Source organism: Chrysochloris asiatica, unplaced genomic scaffold (assembly GCF_000296735.1).
Source record: "Chrysochloris asiatica unplaced genomic scaffold, ChrAsi1.0 scaffold00003, whole genome shotgun sequence".
In the NCBI taxonomy this organism is placed as follows: domain Eukaryota; kingdom Metazoa; phylum Chordata; class Mammalia; order Afrosoricida; family Chrysochloridae; genus Chrysochloris; species Chrysochloris asiatica.
The window spans coordinates 48,872,827-48,889,894 of record NW_006408521.1 but is presented as its reverse complement, the minus strand read 5'-3'; the positions used below and the strand labels follow the sequence as shown (position 1 = coordinate 48,889,894).

Sequence of the window (17,068 nt, the reverse complement as noted above, 5' to 3'; positions counted from 1 at the left end):
TGGCATCAGGATTGGAGGAAGACTCATTAACAACCTGCAATATGCAGATGATACAACTTTACTTGCTGAAAGTGAAGAGGTATTAAAACATTTACTGATGAAGATCAAAGAGCACAACCTTCAGTATGGATTACATCTCGATATAAAGAAAACAAAAATCCTCACCACTGGACCAATGAAAAACGTTCTTAGCAATGGAGAAAAAGTTGAAGTTGTCAAGGACTTCATTCTTCTTGGATCAACTATCAACACTCGTGGAAGCAGCAGTCAAGAAATCAAATGACATATTGCATTAGGCAAATCTGCTTCACAAGACCTTTTAAAAGTGTTGAAGAGCAAAGATGTCAGCTTGAAGACTAAGGTGCTCCTGACCCAATCCATGGTATTTTCAGTAACCTCATATGGATGCAAAAGCTGGACAGTGAATATGGAAGACCGTAGAAGAATTGATACTTTTGAGTTATGGTGTTGGAGGAGAATATTTAAGGTGCCGTGGGCTGCCAAAAGAACCAATAGATCTGTTTTGGAAGACATGCAGTTAGAGTGCTCCTTGGAGGCCAAGATGGCCAAACTTCGTTTCTCATACTTCAGACATATTGTCAGGAGGGATCAGTCACTGGAGAAGGATATCATGTTTGGTAAAGTGGAGGGTCAGAGAAAAAGAGGAAGACCCCCAATGAGATGGATTGGCCAAGTGGCATCATCGATGGACTCAAGTGTGGCAACAGTAGTGAGGTTGGCCCAGGATTGGGCAGTGTTTCCTTCTGTTATGCACAAGGTCGCTATGAGTCGGTACTGACTTGATGGCACCTAACCACGGCAACATACTTTGAAAACCACTCCGATTTCTAGCAAATCTGTGAACTTCATATGAGTGGAATTCTTCTGTCTGTACCCATGTGTCTCTGCCCTCTGTCATGCACAGTGTCTGTGTGGTTAATTCATGTTCCTTTTTGGACCCTCGTCGACCTGGCTTCTGGTCACTTCAGGTTTAATAAAGTCACAGTCTCGGCCTGTGTGGACAGTTCCACTGACTGTCCTACAGAATGTGTGGTAAGTCCCCTATCTGTATCCCTGCTAGGACTGCACCTTTTCAGATCCATCCTGAATGATACAGGTTCAACCAAAGCCCTGTCCTAACACAACCCCCTTCCCCCTTCCTCTCCCCAGGTGGTGGCTGTATGCTATCAAGTCGGTTCCATCTCATAGCGACCCTGGATAGGGTGTCTGAGGAGAGGTGGGTGAGTTTGAACTGCTGACCTTGTGGTTAGCAGTCCAGTGCTTATCCTACAGCACAGCACCAAGCTTCAGCCAAATCTCAGTCATTTCCCCAACTTCTCCCTGCTCTCAAGGGTGCCACCGGAATTCCCTGGCATGACAGCTGAGAAGTTCAGTCTCAGCTGGACCCTCTGCCTCACATGACTGCATTTCATCTGGGCTCACCTCCTTTGAAGGAGCCCTTGTTATGCAGTAGTTAAGTACTCAGCTGCTAACCCAAATCTCTGTGGTTTGAACCGACCAGCTGCTCTGAGGGAGAAACATGAGACAATCTGTTCCCCTAAAGATGACAGCCTGGGAAACCCTGTGGGGCAGTTGCACCCTGACCTACAGGGGTGCTGTGAGACAGAATTGACTCAGTGACAACCAGTTGTTTTATTTTGACTTCTTTGACGTTATGACAATGCCAACAAAAGCTTAGGCGATTTGAGGTTGTGATACTGCAGGAGCCTCGTTATTTTATCCACGATGTCTCTGAATATCCCCACTCAGCGTTCTTCAGTTTCACTAAGCCTGAGACGTTTCCTTCCTAAAATAAAACACATTTAAGTTTTGAGCAATAGCACCTAGTTCTTCTACCATATACTTTGAAATTTTCTTATACCGTAAACACAAGTCCAGAGTGGCTTCCTTATAAGCAGGAGTTCTTATTAACCAACGTCAGCAAGTGCCTCAACCCCCGAGCTTCACTTTCCTCACATGGAAAATGGACTAAATAATTCCTAGCTGGCAATCTGGCAAACTCATCTAAGGTCATGTAGCTGCGCAGTTACATCGCTAGAGGAAGTAATAGGTGAGAACCAGGTTGTGTCAGGATGATATGGGGTCATCAACACACCCTCCTTGTCACTACCTGCCCCTTGCTGCCTCAAATAAAGATAAAATTTATATAAAATATACTTATGTATATAAATAGACCCACCACCCCTCTCTCCATGTGCCATATGGTGGGGGCTTGGGTGTTGCTGTCATGCTGGAAATGGTACCACTGGAATTTCAAATATCAGCAGGGCCGCCATGGTGGACAGGTTTCAGCAGCCTAAGATGCACAAGAGAGGGCTGCTGTCCCCTTCTGGAATGTAGATAAGAACCCTGTGGATCCCAACTGAAGGTTGTCTGATAGAGGGATGGAAGGTAGGAGGCAAAAATCCAACTGTTATCGAGTGAGTCAATTCCTACTCAGAGTGATCCTGTTTAGGGTTTTCCAGGTTGTAAATCTTTACAGAGGGGCTACCCAAAATGGGTAAGAAGTGACAAAGGCAAGAAGTGACTGGCTTACAAGCTTTCAAGAGGGAACCTAGATCCAGAGGGCCTGGAGGAAGGTAGAATCTCCACTGAGTAGTATCCAATCTGTCTAGGCGGGGCTGATGAAATGAAATGCAAATAGGTCTCTTGTGATACAATAGTGAATAATTGTTATCAGGACTGATTGTGAGGGTTGGAAATGTAAAGGTAGACGTTTTGTAGCAAAAGGAGGGGAGTGTTAACTTTTTAGTCTAGGAGTGGATGTCCCTGGGACCATCAAGGGAGAAGAACAGAGAGCGGGACCCTACCCAGAGAAGCAGTGATGCCTGAGATGGAGGCAGAGATGGTGACGTGGAGACCTGGAGCAGCTGGAGACTTTAGACACAGAGAGTGAGAGGGGCTGTGTGCTGACGACTGGAGGGCAGGCTTGTAGTGTATACACTTTGGTTGGTTGATAATGCAGGGAGGGGATTGTAACCATGGCAATGAAACAATAAACGATAGGATGAATGTAAAACTAATGTTCTCTCATGTAAACTATCACATAATTCACAATAAAACATTAAAAAAAAAATCTTTACGGAGGGAGACTGCTTTGTGTTTCTCCTGAGGTGGGGTCTAACCATCAACCTTTCGGTTTGTAGTCAAGCGTTCAACACACTGCACCACCGGGCGCCTCTCAATGGGAGAGCCCACTCCCATTGCCATAGGGTCAATTCCAGCATGTAATAATCTTGTATAGGCGTTCTGAGACTGTAAGTCTTTACAGGAGCAGCTGGTGGGTTTGAACTGCTTACCTCACAGTTAGCAGTCCAGTGCTTGTCCTATAGTGCCACCGGGGCTCCTCCCCTAGGTTGGAAGTCACTCAAAATACACAGTGGCCTTAACGAAGGACTCAAGCATGCCGTGACTGGGAAGATGGCCTGGGACTGGGGAACACTTGGTTGTTGTATGCGGGGTTGACGTGAGTTGGAACTGACTCAGTAGCAATTAGCAAGGAAGAATGTAGTGACTAGCACCCAGATGGTAGCCCTGGGCCCCTCCTCTGAACATCCCCGCTTCCTCTTTTTCATAGAAGTAAGTGCTAGGCTGTTTCTAATGTTCACTGTCTCCAGATGCTCCAGGAGCCCTGGTGTGGCACTGTAGGAGAAGCACTCGGCTGCCAGGCTGGTTTGAACTGCAAGGTTGGTGGTTCAAATTCACTAACAGCTCCTTGGAAACCCCATACAGGGTCTCTATGAGTCAGAATCTACTCAACGGCACTTAATAACCACAAATGCCAAAGCAGGCCCAAGTAACCCAGAACCCTGCTATTCTCAGGAAGGTGAGAAAAAAGTCCAGATTCTTACCTCTATAAAGCCCCTCCTGGTTGGAAGGTTTCCCACACCTGGGATTCAAAGTGAATAACCAGAAGCAGCAAGCAACAGGATTGGAAGCTGCTGGTGTAGTTGGAAATAAAGATTGCACTGCAGGGGTTCCAGAGGAAAGCTGCCGTTTGCCGTTGGAGCAGATACAGGGAGAGGTGGGTGCTGGGAAGAGATAATCTGCACCCAGCTTTAGCAGTGGGGTGACTCATAGCAACATAGAACAGCCTTCCCTGTGAAGTTTAGTCAGCCCCAGAGATTTCATGCAGTGAAGTCATTAGTGTGGTGCTGTGGGATAAAGCACAGATCACAAGGTCAGCAATTCAAACTCACCAGCTGCTCCTTGGAAACGCTATACAGGGTGGCTATGAGTCTGAGTCGGAACTGGCTCAACGCAACAAACTCATTAGCATAAGATGGGGGAGTGTGGCGGGTGGGGGGGGCGCTGGTGCGACAGGTATTATTCTTAGCTTGACTTTCAATGGATGTTGGACTCCACCTGCCAGGATGCCAGGAGGGAGGAGGGCACCTGCATCCAATAGGATTCTTTTGCCTGCAATGAACTTAGCCAGTTGCTGTTCTGACTCATGGAAACCCCACGAGTGTTAGAGTAGAATGTATTGGTTTCATTGATATATATATATATATATTTTTTTTTTCTTAAATGTTTTATTGTGAATTAAGTGATAGTTTACATGGGAGAACATTAGTTTTACATTCATTCTATCGTGTATATTGTCTCATTGCCATGGTTACAATCCCCTCCATGCAATCCTTCCCCAGTACCCCCCATGTCTTCAGGTTTCATTGATATTTTATTGTGATTTTTGGTGAAGGTTTACACCGTAGTTTAATTTGTCATCCAACAATTTCTACACGAATTGTTTGGTTGACTTTGGTTACATCCACATGAGTCCCATTCTGGTTGCTCCACTTCCATAGGGTTTCAATGGATGAGTCTCTGGAAGTACATCTCCAACTAACAGCCTTTCAGTTAGCAGCTGAGCTTGTCAGCCGTTTGCACCCCTTAGGGACCCCTACACCGACTGAACGGAGCCACAAAGCTCAGTGCACTTTGTTGCTCCACCTAAGTCCAGACGTAGGGTGGGCTTCAGAGTCAGGGGAGGCTGAGATTCTTGTGGTCATTAAGGACAACATCATTCTGCTGCTCTTCTGCCAGGCACAGTGTGACTTTGTCTTGGTGTGGCTCTGTGGGCTGCTGCGTCAGACTGCAAAGTTGTTTGAACTGCAGGGTCGGCAGTTCAAGCTCACCAGCTGCTCCTTGGAAACCCTATACAGGGTCGCATTGGGTCGGAACCAACTCGACAGCACTTAATAACAACAACTACTCTTCCTTGTAGGTTTTCAGCCAGCAGGAAATGGAGCTAGCTTCTTCCTCATTTATCCCAGAGAAAGAAACAAACTTCCTAGGCTTGCTCTTAAAAGGAAAAAATTCCTACAAACCCCCAGCTGACTTCTCATCTCTCATTGCCTAGAGCCCATCCCTGGGACCAGAAATCTGTCACATGTTGATTGTTTTGATTGGCTTAGGCCATTGACAAAGGGTTTCCAAACTGACATTGACTAGTGATCCTGTATAGGGTTTCCAAAGAGCAGCTGGTGGATTTGAACCACCTCTTGGAGGGGGCCAGTCTTTGAAACCAAATGGGAGAAGGGCGGATGGATGTCAGGGAGTTGACTGTCATCTCTACTACAGCATCTTGCTGGTAGAGCCAGGAGAACAGGGCTCAACCACTTGTCAACTGTGTGATTTGAGTAAAATGGTTTTACTTCTCTGAGCCTTTGTTTCTTTTTTCCTTTTTAAAATGGGAGAAAAGGCTGTTTTACTCATCTTTTAGATTGTGAGTGTCAAACAAAAAGTTGAGTGTAAAACACCTTTTAAAGTGTTGTTATAGTTTTGAGTTGTGTCCTCACAAAATATGTGTTACAAATCCTAACTTCTATATTTGTGGTTGGAGTTCTGGTGTGGTGCTATAGGATAAGCAATGGACTGCTAACCACAAGGTCAGCAGTTCAAACCCACCAGCCAATCCTCAGAAACCCTATACAGGGTCGATAAGAATCAGCACTTAACAATAGTGACATGCCTGTCGCTGGATTTCCATTTGGGGATCATTTTTTGTTGCTGTTATGTTACTAAGTGGCCCTGTAGGATAAGCACTTGACTGCAAGGTTGGTTTGAACAGCTAAGTTGGCTCCTCGGAAACGCTACACAGGGTTGCTGTGGGTTGTAACTGACTTGATGACACTTAACAACATCAACAAGAGTTGCCAGGCCTAAATAATGGAGAAGCAGAGAATGGATAGGTTTATAAACAAGAATGTTGTTGTGAAGTGCCGTCGAGTCAGTTCTGACCCATAGTGACTGACCCATATAGGGTTTCCAAGGAGTGACTGGTGAGCTTGAACTGCTAACCTTGGTTCAAAGCGACTTTGCAGTCCACAGCGCCATGGTCAGTGACAAAATAAGGAAACCAGGAGAAGTGTGAAGAGCCCAAGACATGATGTTGTGTTCTTGGTACACCTGCCAGGTGGCACATATGTTGATTTTTGGTTTTACTTTGTTATGGAGGTACAGAGTAGAGAGCTGTATTCACTTTCCAAGTGAGGAAGGGGGCTCAACACCAGGGAGCAGTGTCAGCACTGAAGGTTGTGTAGTTTTTGATTTTCATTGTTTTTTTTTTTTTTTTAAAGAGGGAAGGCCAAAGGGCATTGCAGAATGGTGTAATGGGAAAGCTGATTTATAATTGTTAAGTGATGACCTCCTCTGGGCTAGTGTACTAGGATATTGTTAGGTGAGTTAAGATATTGTCTATTGTTCATCATCTGGGGACGGGGTGGGGGGAATGTTAATTTGGGCCGCTGGGCAGAGTTTGTTGTTGTTGTTGTTAGGTGCCATTGAGTTGGTACTGACTCATAGCAACCCTATGCACAACAGAACGAAACACTGCCCAATCCTGGGCCAATCTCACAATTGGGCAGAGTTTGGGGAGTTGTCTATAGTGAGGGTGGCTGTTTCCATTTCTGCAAAACAAGATCAGCAAAACAGGCTAGGGCCTTATCAGTGGGGCCCGCAGTTCTTCATTCCTGGAAAACTAGCTTAGTCAAAATAGACTGTCTTATAAGACTTTCAACACTGCAGTCCTTTCAAGCTCCCCCTAGCTCCCTGGTCTGGTTTTTTTTTTTTTTGATGTTTTATTGTGAATTATGTGATAGTTTACATGGGAGAACATTAGCACATTAGCTTTACATTCATCCTTTCGTAAGTCATTTCATTGCCATGGTTACAGTTCCCTCCATGCATCATTGACCAACCACAGGACATGCCCTGCAAGCCTGCCCCCTCCCTCTCTGGGTCTAAAGTCTCCAGCCGCTCCATCTCTCCACATCATCGCCTCTACCTCCATCTCTGGCATCACTGTTTCTCTGAGTAGGGTCCCACTCTGTGCTCTTCTCCCTTGATGGTCCCAGGGACATTCACTCCTAGACTGCAAAGTCAATCACTCCCCTCTCTTTGCTACAAAACATCTACCTTTACATTTCCAACCCTCACAATCAGTCCTGATAATAATTATTTACTATTGTATCACAAGAGATCTATCCCCATCTCCTTTCATCAGCCCCGCCCAGACAGATTGGATACTAACTACTCAGTGGAGATTCTACCTTCCTCTGTGTTCTCTGGATCTAGGCTCCTCTCTTGAAAGCTTGTAAGCCAATCACTTCTTGCCTTTGTAGCCAGCCCCCACCGGTCTGGTTTTTAAGCTGTTATTTAAATTTTTTACTTTTTAATTTTTAAGGTTTTTATTGTGGATTGAGTGAAAGTTTACAGGGCAGATCATCAGTTTTACATTCAACAAATCATACCCTGTTTCATTACAATGATTACAATCCCCTCCATGTACCATCAGTTAACAGTATTTTTCTCTATTCACTTTAGCTCTTAAAAAAAACTCAGGTATATATAATAATTTACACCACCAAAGGACACATTCTGCAAGTCTGCCTCCTGGCCACCAGCTCTTAGTTCCTCTCTTCCCATGAAATCTAGAGTCCTCAGCTGCTCCCTCTCCCCATGTCCCTATCTCTGCCTCCATCTCTGGTAATCTGCTCCTCTGGATAAAGTCTCACATTCCACTTGTGCTCTTCTCCTTAATGGTCCTTTGTTTCAAGATTAACTACTCCCCTCTTTTTGTTTTTGTTTTTCCCTCTTGAAACCTTGTAAGCCAGTCACTTCATGCCTCCATCGCCCCCTCATTTTGTTGTTGTTGTTGTTAAGTGCCGTCAAGTCGGTTCCGACCCATAGCGACCCTGTACAGGGTTTCTGAGGGTGTAAATCCTTACGGGAGTAGAAAGCTTCATCTTTCTCCCGCGGAGCGGCTGGTAGTTTCGAACCGCTGACCTTAAGGTTCGCAGCCCGATTCATAACCACTACGCTACCAGAGCTGCTAGTTGCCCGTCCCTATTTACCCTGTGTACAGAGGGGATAGCATTGATGCTTGATGTGAAGATTCCTTCCCTCTCTGTTGGTAGAGTTACTACCTCCATGAGTATAGGTCAAGTTCACCAAACTGTAGCAATTTACCCTTGTTTCCCTTATCAAAAATGGTTTTATGTTTTTTAAAAAAAACTTTCTTTAGTCAAGTTCTGATTATCAAATCATCGAGGCTAGGTCAGATGGGTACTATCTACAAGTTTGGGTGTTGTTGTGCCTCTCCCTTCACTTCATAGCAACTGGATGCTTCACGCTCAGCTCTAGTCCTCTGTGGCTATGTCCTTGTCCATGGATTCAGGTGTCCCCAGGTCTCACCACACTTTGGACCAACCAGCCCTTCCTCTTCTCTCTCTCATCTCCAGGTCAATGGGAGTCACTGGACTGTGGTTGCACTCAGCCCATTTCTTCATTGTTGCCTTTCCCCCTCTTCCATTCACCAGTAAACCAATTTAGTCGTCAGCAAGCTTGCATGTCTGCTCATGTGTTCCCTTTGAGTTTCAGTCTTAGAGGGGGGTTTGTCCTAAAGGAACTTGGTTGCTTGCCTTGATGGCTTCCTGGAGAACAACTTACTTATTCTTATAGTAGCCAGTCATACTGCCATTTTTGGTGGTTTAAGTTGTTATTTTTAACAAAAGGATCTGATCTGTAGCTGGGGAATTAGGATGTTGTCTCATTTTCAGTAACTGTTTTCTGCTGATCCAGGGTGGTAGAGATGTGGGTTAATGTGCTGAACTGCAGAATCAGTTTGAACCGCAAGTTTGGGTGTTCAAGCTCACCAGCTGCTCCTTGGAAACCCTATACAGGGTCACTATGAGTCAGAACTGACTCAATGGCATTTAACAACAACAACAACAATAACAAAGGACTTCTTTTGTGTGTGGCACTATAGGATAAGTACTAGACTTCGAATCACAAGGTCTGGGGTTCAAACCCTCCAGCTGCTCCTTGGAAATCCTATACAGGGTTGTTATGAATTGGAATTGACTCGATGGCACAATAAAAACAAAGGTTTTGCAGGGTTTTGGTGTCCTAAAGCGTTGCTTAAAATTTGAATTTGATCTTGGCTGAAAGACATAGGAAATGGATAACATGGGCCAAAGATTCAACTTCGGAAGAGCACAGCATGAAGGCTGAGTGTTGGAGTTAACTGGGAGAACCTAGACTGTGTCTAAATCCCACTAATCTCAAAATCGCCTCTTGTTCCTGTTTCATAAAGTCTATTCGCTCTACTAAGTATGTTTTGTAAATTGATTTTTGACTTTTCCTGATTGGTTAACAAAGAAACACCAGTTCTCTCCTAGTGCGGCACTTGTACCTCCAGAACTGGCTGTTACTAGGTCTAAGGTGCTCCTGTTGGGTAACTAACAACACTCTTCTGGCTAGGAAATTCATTTTTTTCTTAGAGGACTTTGGTTTGACCTATTAATTTCATGGATAAGTTGATTTCACAATATTGATTTGTGCCATTCCTAGTAGTGGTAACTTGACTTGGCTAACTTGATGATTACTAGACTTCACTCTCACCGTTAATATTGTTCCCTTTATAAGTATTTTGTATTTTGTGGGAAGATAATTTGAGTTTATGTAAATATCATGTTCTTCCCTAAACTTTCACCTTCAAGTTTTAATATCCATTGTTGGTTCTTGCCCGAATCATTTATTACTCTGGTGGTTGCCAAATTTAGATTTCCAAATTCTATCATCCCTCCTACATGTATAAGTTGGTAGTCTGTGGAAGGAAATTCTCTAACTTCAAGTTCAGTGGCATAAGCTGGCTGTGCCTTGATGCGGACAGTTTGTTATCATACCATTTACTATATGGTACGCTCTTGTTGGTAATATTTCTGAAATATCCTTCTGGATACTTTTCATTTTTATGATTTCTCTACTTCAGAGATACCAATTATCCTTGCATCGCATGATCTTTTCCCCTTTATTTGCTCTAATCTTAGGAAGCCTTAGTGACACAGTGATTAAAGCAATCAACTGCTAACCTAAAGATTTCAGCCTCAGAAACTCTATGGGGAAGCTCTATTCTGTCTTTTGGGTTCGTTATAGGATAGAGTAAGGCACTCTGGTAGTGTAGTGGTTGCAAGTCAGGCTGCTAATCTCAAGGTCAGCAGTTCGAAACTACCAGCCCTTCCGCAGGAGAAAGATGAGGCTTTCTGCTCCAGTAAAGATTTACAGCCTCGGAAACCCTGTACAGGGTCGCTATGAGTCGGAACTGACTCCATAGTATACTACCACCACCACCATAGGATAGAGTAGAACCCAAAAGATAGAGTAGAACTTCCCCGTAGGGTCTGAGTCAGGATGGGTTTAACCGCAACGGGCTCTAACTTTTAAATACATTTCTTCTGTAGTATTATGACTGTCTCAAGGCTGCCTTCCATGCCAAGACTTTGATCTTCATCTGTGTGGATATTATGTTCCTTTATTTTTATCATCTATTTATTTGATTGGGGAGCGAGCAATGTGGCTCCATATGATAAGCACTGGGCTGCAAACTACAAGGTTGACAGTTTGAGCCCACCAGTCACTCCACGGAAGAAAGATGAGGCTTTCTGCTCCTGCAAAGATTTAAAACCATTTGGAAGGACCCTGTACAGGGTTGCTAAGAGTCAGAATCAACTCAAAGGCACTTAACAACAACAATAACATTTATTGGATTTGGAAGGTGTTGTTTTGGAACTCAATTTGCTTTTTCAGTTCTAGAATGTCCTCTTCTGTTCTCTCAAGCTATTGTCCTATTGGATGTATATTCTTAAGTTTGTTTGTTTATGGCAGGTAGCACTTGCAGAATTTTCCCATTTGTAAAGTTGTATATTCTTACATATTGGGTTCATTGTCTATCTTTTGAATGTGTCTCATTTTCATTTCTTTCCTTCCTTCCCTTCTATCTCGCTATCTCTCACTGTCTCTGTCTTTTTTTTTTTCCTGAGTGTTTTTCTCCTAACCCCAAAATGTTGAAGATGGTCCTAATCACATTTTTCTGGAGTCCTGGTGTGGCATTGCAGGATAAGTCCTGGACCACAAGGTTGGTTTGAATGGCAAGGCTGGTGGCTCAAACATACCAGCGGCTCCTCAGAAACCCTATACAACAGCACTTAACAACAATCACTTGACTTTCTGGGCTTTGACACACAGACGATGAGACTCTTGCCACTTCATATGAACTACTGGGAGGGAAGGGTATAGTTTTCTGTTCAACTTTTTGTAACCTAAGGGTCCTGGGCTGGTTATATGGAAGGGCCTGGCAGAAGCTGAGTACAGTCCTGAGACTTAGGGCTTGGTTCTCTGGGGTCCTGTTAAATGTCCTGACTAGAGTTCCCTCCAGGGTCCTGGTGTGGTACTGTAGGATAAGCACTGGACTGCTAACAGCAAGGTTGTCAATTCAAACCCACCAGCTGTTCCTTGGAAACCCTATATGGGGTCATGGTGAGTCAGAACCAACTCAAAGCCACTTTACAACAGCAGCAGAGCTCCCTCCAGCCAGTCAGCAGCACATCCCACCCTCTCTCATGGACTTCCTCAGGCTTCAGATGGTTGACTCCAAGATGTGTGCTCAGCATGGTCTCCAGTCTCCCTTGTATTCTGGATTTGGCCAGGCGACCTAGCTCTTCCCTTGGAATGGTTATATATTTGCTTGCCATTTCCAGGACTTCCGATTCTGTTTTGCTCCATTTCTGCTTTGTAATTTCTGATTCTTTTTTGTGGATGTTATCTCCCCGAGGACTATAAACTGACTTATTTTCTAGGCATTTTCAGGATGCTCTGTTGTTTTTATTTGGTCTAGAGTAAATGCTTCTCCTGATTAACATCTTTCCTAGTTTGAATTTTCCTTAATGTTTTGGCATTTTGGTTTGAAGCCTTCTCCTGAATAGAAAGCACTTTGCAATGGTTTATTTTTCATCATTATTGCATTCTCTCTATGCTCTTATTCTTCCCTGAAACATGGTTTCACAATCACATCTACCAGCAATCTGTAGACCCCAGTTCGAAACCAGGCATCCTATGTAGTAAAGGGGGACAGATCTCATAGATGTTACAAACCCACTCACCAATTCAACTTGGTCCAGATATTGTTGGAGAAGCTTTCTCTGAATTCTCAGAACTATGTTCTCTTTGCTATAGTGAGCTGACTAAAGTTGTAGCCCCAGGCAGTGGTCAATGACAGACATTTTTTTTGCCAGCCTCCAGTTTCAATTACAGAGCCTATGTCCTCTGTCCTCTGTCCTGAATTTTTAGGGTCAGTAACCTCAGCAGTCTAAGATCCTGGCCATCTCTCCTTCCAGATCTGCAGCTGAATGGGCCCCAAACTTCAGCCCACTTAACATTTTGTTTTCTTGGCTTTTGGTGCATGGAGATATGTATCTCATTTTTAATGAGGGTTTTTTGTTTTTAACTTTTGGATCACTTTAATCAACAGGATGGAATTACACAAATGAATTTTAAAATAAAATCAATGCATTAAATGAGTAAGATCTAACATGAAAGTATCTACCCCTCACAATGAGAATATGATCACATGGAGGAAGGCAAGAGTCTAAACCATAGAGGGGAGAAGTGTGCGTGAAGGAGGGAGGAGGGGCTCTGGGACTGATTGGTCATCATACACTCAGCTAATGCCTTCAACTTCCAGATTCCCCAGGTCCTGATTGGTAGTTTAGGACAAATGTAGTATTTGTCATAAAGAGCAGCAATAGCTATCTGTGGTGTCAGGACTGGGGAAGAAGCTGAGAATTCTGGGATAAGGTAGGGGGTAGAAGGTATGAGGCCATGAGAGCTCTCAGGAGGGTCTGTGTTCTTGTGTGCCTGGTGCCAATGACAACACAGCAAAGTACTACCAAAAAAAAAAATGACTCAATTTGTTAATTGCTAGTTTTTGTTGAAGAGCTGGAATAGCTACAGGAAGGACTCCAGCTGATTATGGAGAAATATACATTCAGGCATTGTAATTAACTATGGTTCTGCACTCAAGAGTTGGTAGAAGAGAGTTCTTTCTGGTTGACTTGCAGAAGATGATCAGAGCATTCCGTTCTCTAGAAAGTTCTATTAGTCTTGATCTTGTCTTGCTTAGCCTTGTATTTTGAAGCATCTCTGGGTTCACTACTAGGGTTGCTTCAATCAGCTTTAGGTGTAGTCTTGTAATGGCGCCATGCTAAGTTATTGAAAACCAGAAGTCTCGCAAATGATTCATTTGAAAGAGCCTTCAAATAAATGACGGCATCAGTGTCCACTCTTCCACAGAACACAGTTTCAGATCTCCATGAAAATATCTAGCATACAAACGAGAAATTGGTAAACCATAACCAAATCCAGCCAGAGGGGCTGCTCTTGCAGGCTTCAGGCTAGGTCTGGGAGCCGTTGAATATGTAGAGTTAAACAGACGATCGATTTTTCGAAGTGGGACACCCCCACCTTGGTCACTTATCTTAATGGCTAAGACGTCTTTACCCGAAGTAACGGATTTTCACAGCTGGGTAGCCTACTTTTCTATCTTCATGCAATTCCATGGTTGCTCTCATTGAGTTCTTGAACAACTGAAATAGCATGTGAAACAGATGTGAGAGCACATAAACTACCGCGATAGGTTTGTCTAGAGCTTTGGCATTGAATTCTTCAACTTCCAGCTCTGGAGCTACCAAGTAATACTGTTCACACAGCATCTTGGCTGTTTCATATGCATCTTTCATAACTTAGGCCATATCACAGTTAGGATCAATGCTTCCGATGGGGTTAGGTTCAGCACCAAACAGAAGTGTGTGCTGGTTAATTAGTGTGCAGAAGGAGATGCGGTTGGTGTAAAATCGATCCAGAATTTACTGGATGTTATTGCTAACGAAAGGGTCAAACCCAAACTTCTTGTACTCAATTACTCCTTGTGTTATTGTAGGAACCACATCATTGTGTGTTTCGGACTTTAAAAAGGACTTGTAGAAAGTTATCCAATACCTGTGGATCCTCAGGGCTCTTATTTTCATATTCTAAAAGTTCAAGAAAACTCTGCATATACCAATTCTGAACCAATCCCAGCGAAGGCCGATTTAGTAAGTTGTCTGGTAGAAGATGGACTTCTCTTACTGTGTTCGCCAGCCACACAGGAAGCTCCTTTCAGAGAAACATATATGAGGTTTTCTCACATGCATTATCTCTCCTGAAGTCCAGGAACTGTTTGATGGAGAGCGGCCACGGTGAGAAGCTCGAGTAGCGCTCGATTTGCTTGGCCACTGGCTGCTTCAGCTGCCCCTGGAACAACCGCATCCTGGCTGCTGGGGCACGGTGTAGACCTGCTGAGACTGAGACTACACGACCCGTGCGGGTCGGACACGCCCATCAGGTGCGCGCGTACTCCAGCTTCCAGCACGGGTTCAGCTGCCTCAGCAGCTCCGGGCCCTGAGGGTGTATTTTTAAAACTTTCTCCTTTAATATTGGTCTATTATTGCTTTGTGTGTAGAGCTGAGGTGTGGGATTCAATGTAAGGACGTGATTATAACCTTGCCTGAAATACAATAAAAAGGGAGAGGTAGTTCTATTAGTTATCTAGTGCTGTTGTTGTTGTTTGGTGCTGTGGAGTCAATTCCGACTCGTAGCAACCCCGTATAGGGCTTCTAAGGAGCAGCTAGTGGGTTTGAACCGCCAACCTTGTAGTTCAAACCAACCTTATCTTACAGAACCACACTAAGACTCCTCTCTAATACTTGTTGTTATTGTCAAGTACCGTCGAATCGATTCTGGCCCATAGTGACCCTGTTTCCAAGGAGCAGCGGGTGAGCTCGAACTGCCGACCTTGCAGTTCAAACGGCTTTGCAGTCTGGCTCATTAACTCACAGCGCCACACCAGGACTCCACTCTAATATTACTTACTGTAACATAAAACCGTAAGTGGATGGCTTTAACAGCCAAAAATGTATTCTCTCCTAGTTTAGGAGGATGGAAGTCTGAATTCAGAGTCCGGCTATGGAGAGAGGTCCTTGTCTCCTTTCAGCCAGCATCTGTAGATGCAACTGTTCTTAGAGCTCTCCATGTGTCTTGGCATCGTGCAGGAAGCCCAGATCCAACTCCACTCCTGGCTCTTCAACCTCGGTGGTAGTGGACCCCTCTCTCCCTGCTCACAGTCTCTCTCCTTTTATCTCTTGTGAGGAGCTCTGATGGTGGGGTGATTCACTATCAGAGCTGCCAGTCTCATGGTCAGCAGTTCGAAACTACCAGTGACTCCGTGGGAAAACGATGAGGTTTTCTGCTCTTGTAAAGATTTATAGCCTGGGAAACTCTATTCAGGGTTGCTATGAGTCGGAACTGACTCCATGGCACATAATCACCACCACCACCACCAAGATAAAAGATGTTGCATGCCACAGCCTTGGGAATTTCTGTAAATTGGATCAGGGTAGTGATGGGATTAAGAGTGTTGCTGTAGTTGCTAAATTCTGACTCATAGTGACTCTAAATAGGGTTTCTAAGGAACGGCTGGTGGGTTTGAATTGCTGAGCTTGCAGTTAGCAGTTCAGTATTTATCCTACAGTACCTCACCAGGACTCCAAGGTGGTGTATCCCACCCTTAATCCTCTTATTGGTTTATCACATCAAATCACATCGTGGGGACTAGCAGCATCTCAACTGTCAAACCCCTGAGAATCCCGGCCCAGTCAAGTTGACACAAAACCTTAACTGTCACATTGCCAAAAGGGATAACTTAGCTTCAAAAATAAACAAACCCAAACTATGTCCTGTCTTAGATACATATGCTAAGGAACCAATCAGGGACAATAAATAGACGTTTGGGCAGAGATTCAAGAATCCTGGATCTTATTTCCAATAATACTCCTCCCTGCTCTCTTCCTGTGTAACTGTGGACAAATGAGTTAATTTCTCTGTGTCTCAGTGCCCTCCTTTGTGAAATGGGGATCGCTGACTACTTAACCTCCAAGGTTTTTGGTCAGCTCCAGGGTTCCGATATTGAAAACACTGTTCCTGTTACAGTTTAGAGGATTGTTGAGAATATTTGCTCAGTGCAGGCAAATGGTAAATGTGTCAGCCACTCTAATGAAATGAGTACGTTTTTGCTCTAAATGCCACCAATGTTTGTTATCAGATTAAACTACAGCAAAAGCCTAATTTTAGCTCTTCCAACTCAAGTGGAGCAATGAAGATTAAATGTTAGGCATAATTAAAGATGCAGATGTAGTTATATTGAATTATAAACCTCATTAAGTGTAATGTCCCAGGAAGGGCCCCAGAGACCAGTTACAAAGGACTTTTAGCCACGGTGCTGCAGTTATTAAAATATTCCAAAGTAAATCTCACTCCAAAAATATTAGGGCTTGGATGGAGGGATATTTTTTAAATTTCGTTGGAGTTGCTTTCTCAGGTCATTGCTCTGCTCCATTTGCAGCTGGTTGAGAAGGGAACCTTTTCAATGGCATGTGCACAGAAGGCCTCCCTATGGGTTGGGACTCACAACTTCCCCTCCCTGCCATATCGCAATGTGGGTTCTGTTCTCCTTGGCCAGCAGAAAGGACAGTCTCAAGGTCAGGCAGATTCATTCTGGGAGTGGGGAACCGGGGGAGCTGTGGGGAAAGGGCTTTCCAAGGGCCAGAGACCAGATTGTATATATCACGAGAGAGAGGTTTTCTTGGTGATATTTTTACATATATTTTTTTCT

At 44.1% G+C, this 17,068-nt stretch overlaps 1 pseudogene; it reads right to left on the bottom strand.

The window, feature by feature from the left end:
- Window positions 1-13,445: 13,445 nt before the first annotated feature.
- Window positions 13,446-14,667, bottom strand: LOC102814862 (annotated as a pseudogene).
- Window positions 14,668-17,068: the final 2,401 nt, after the last annotated feature.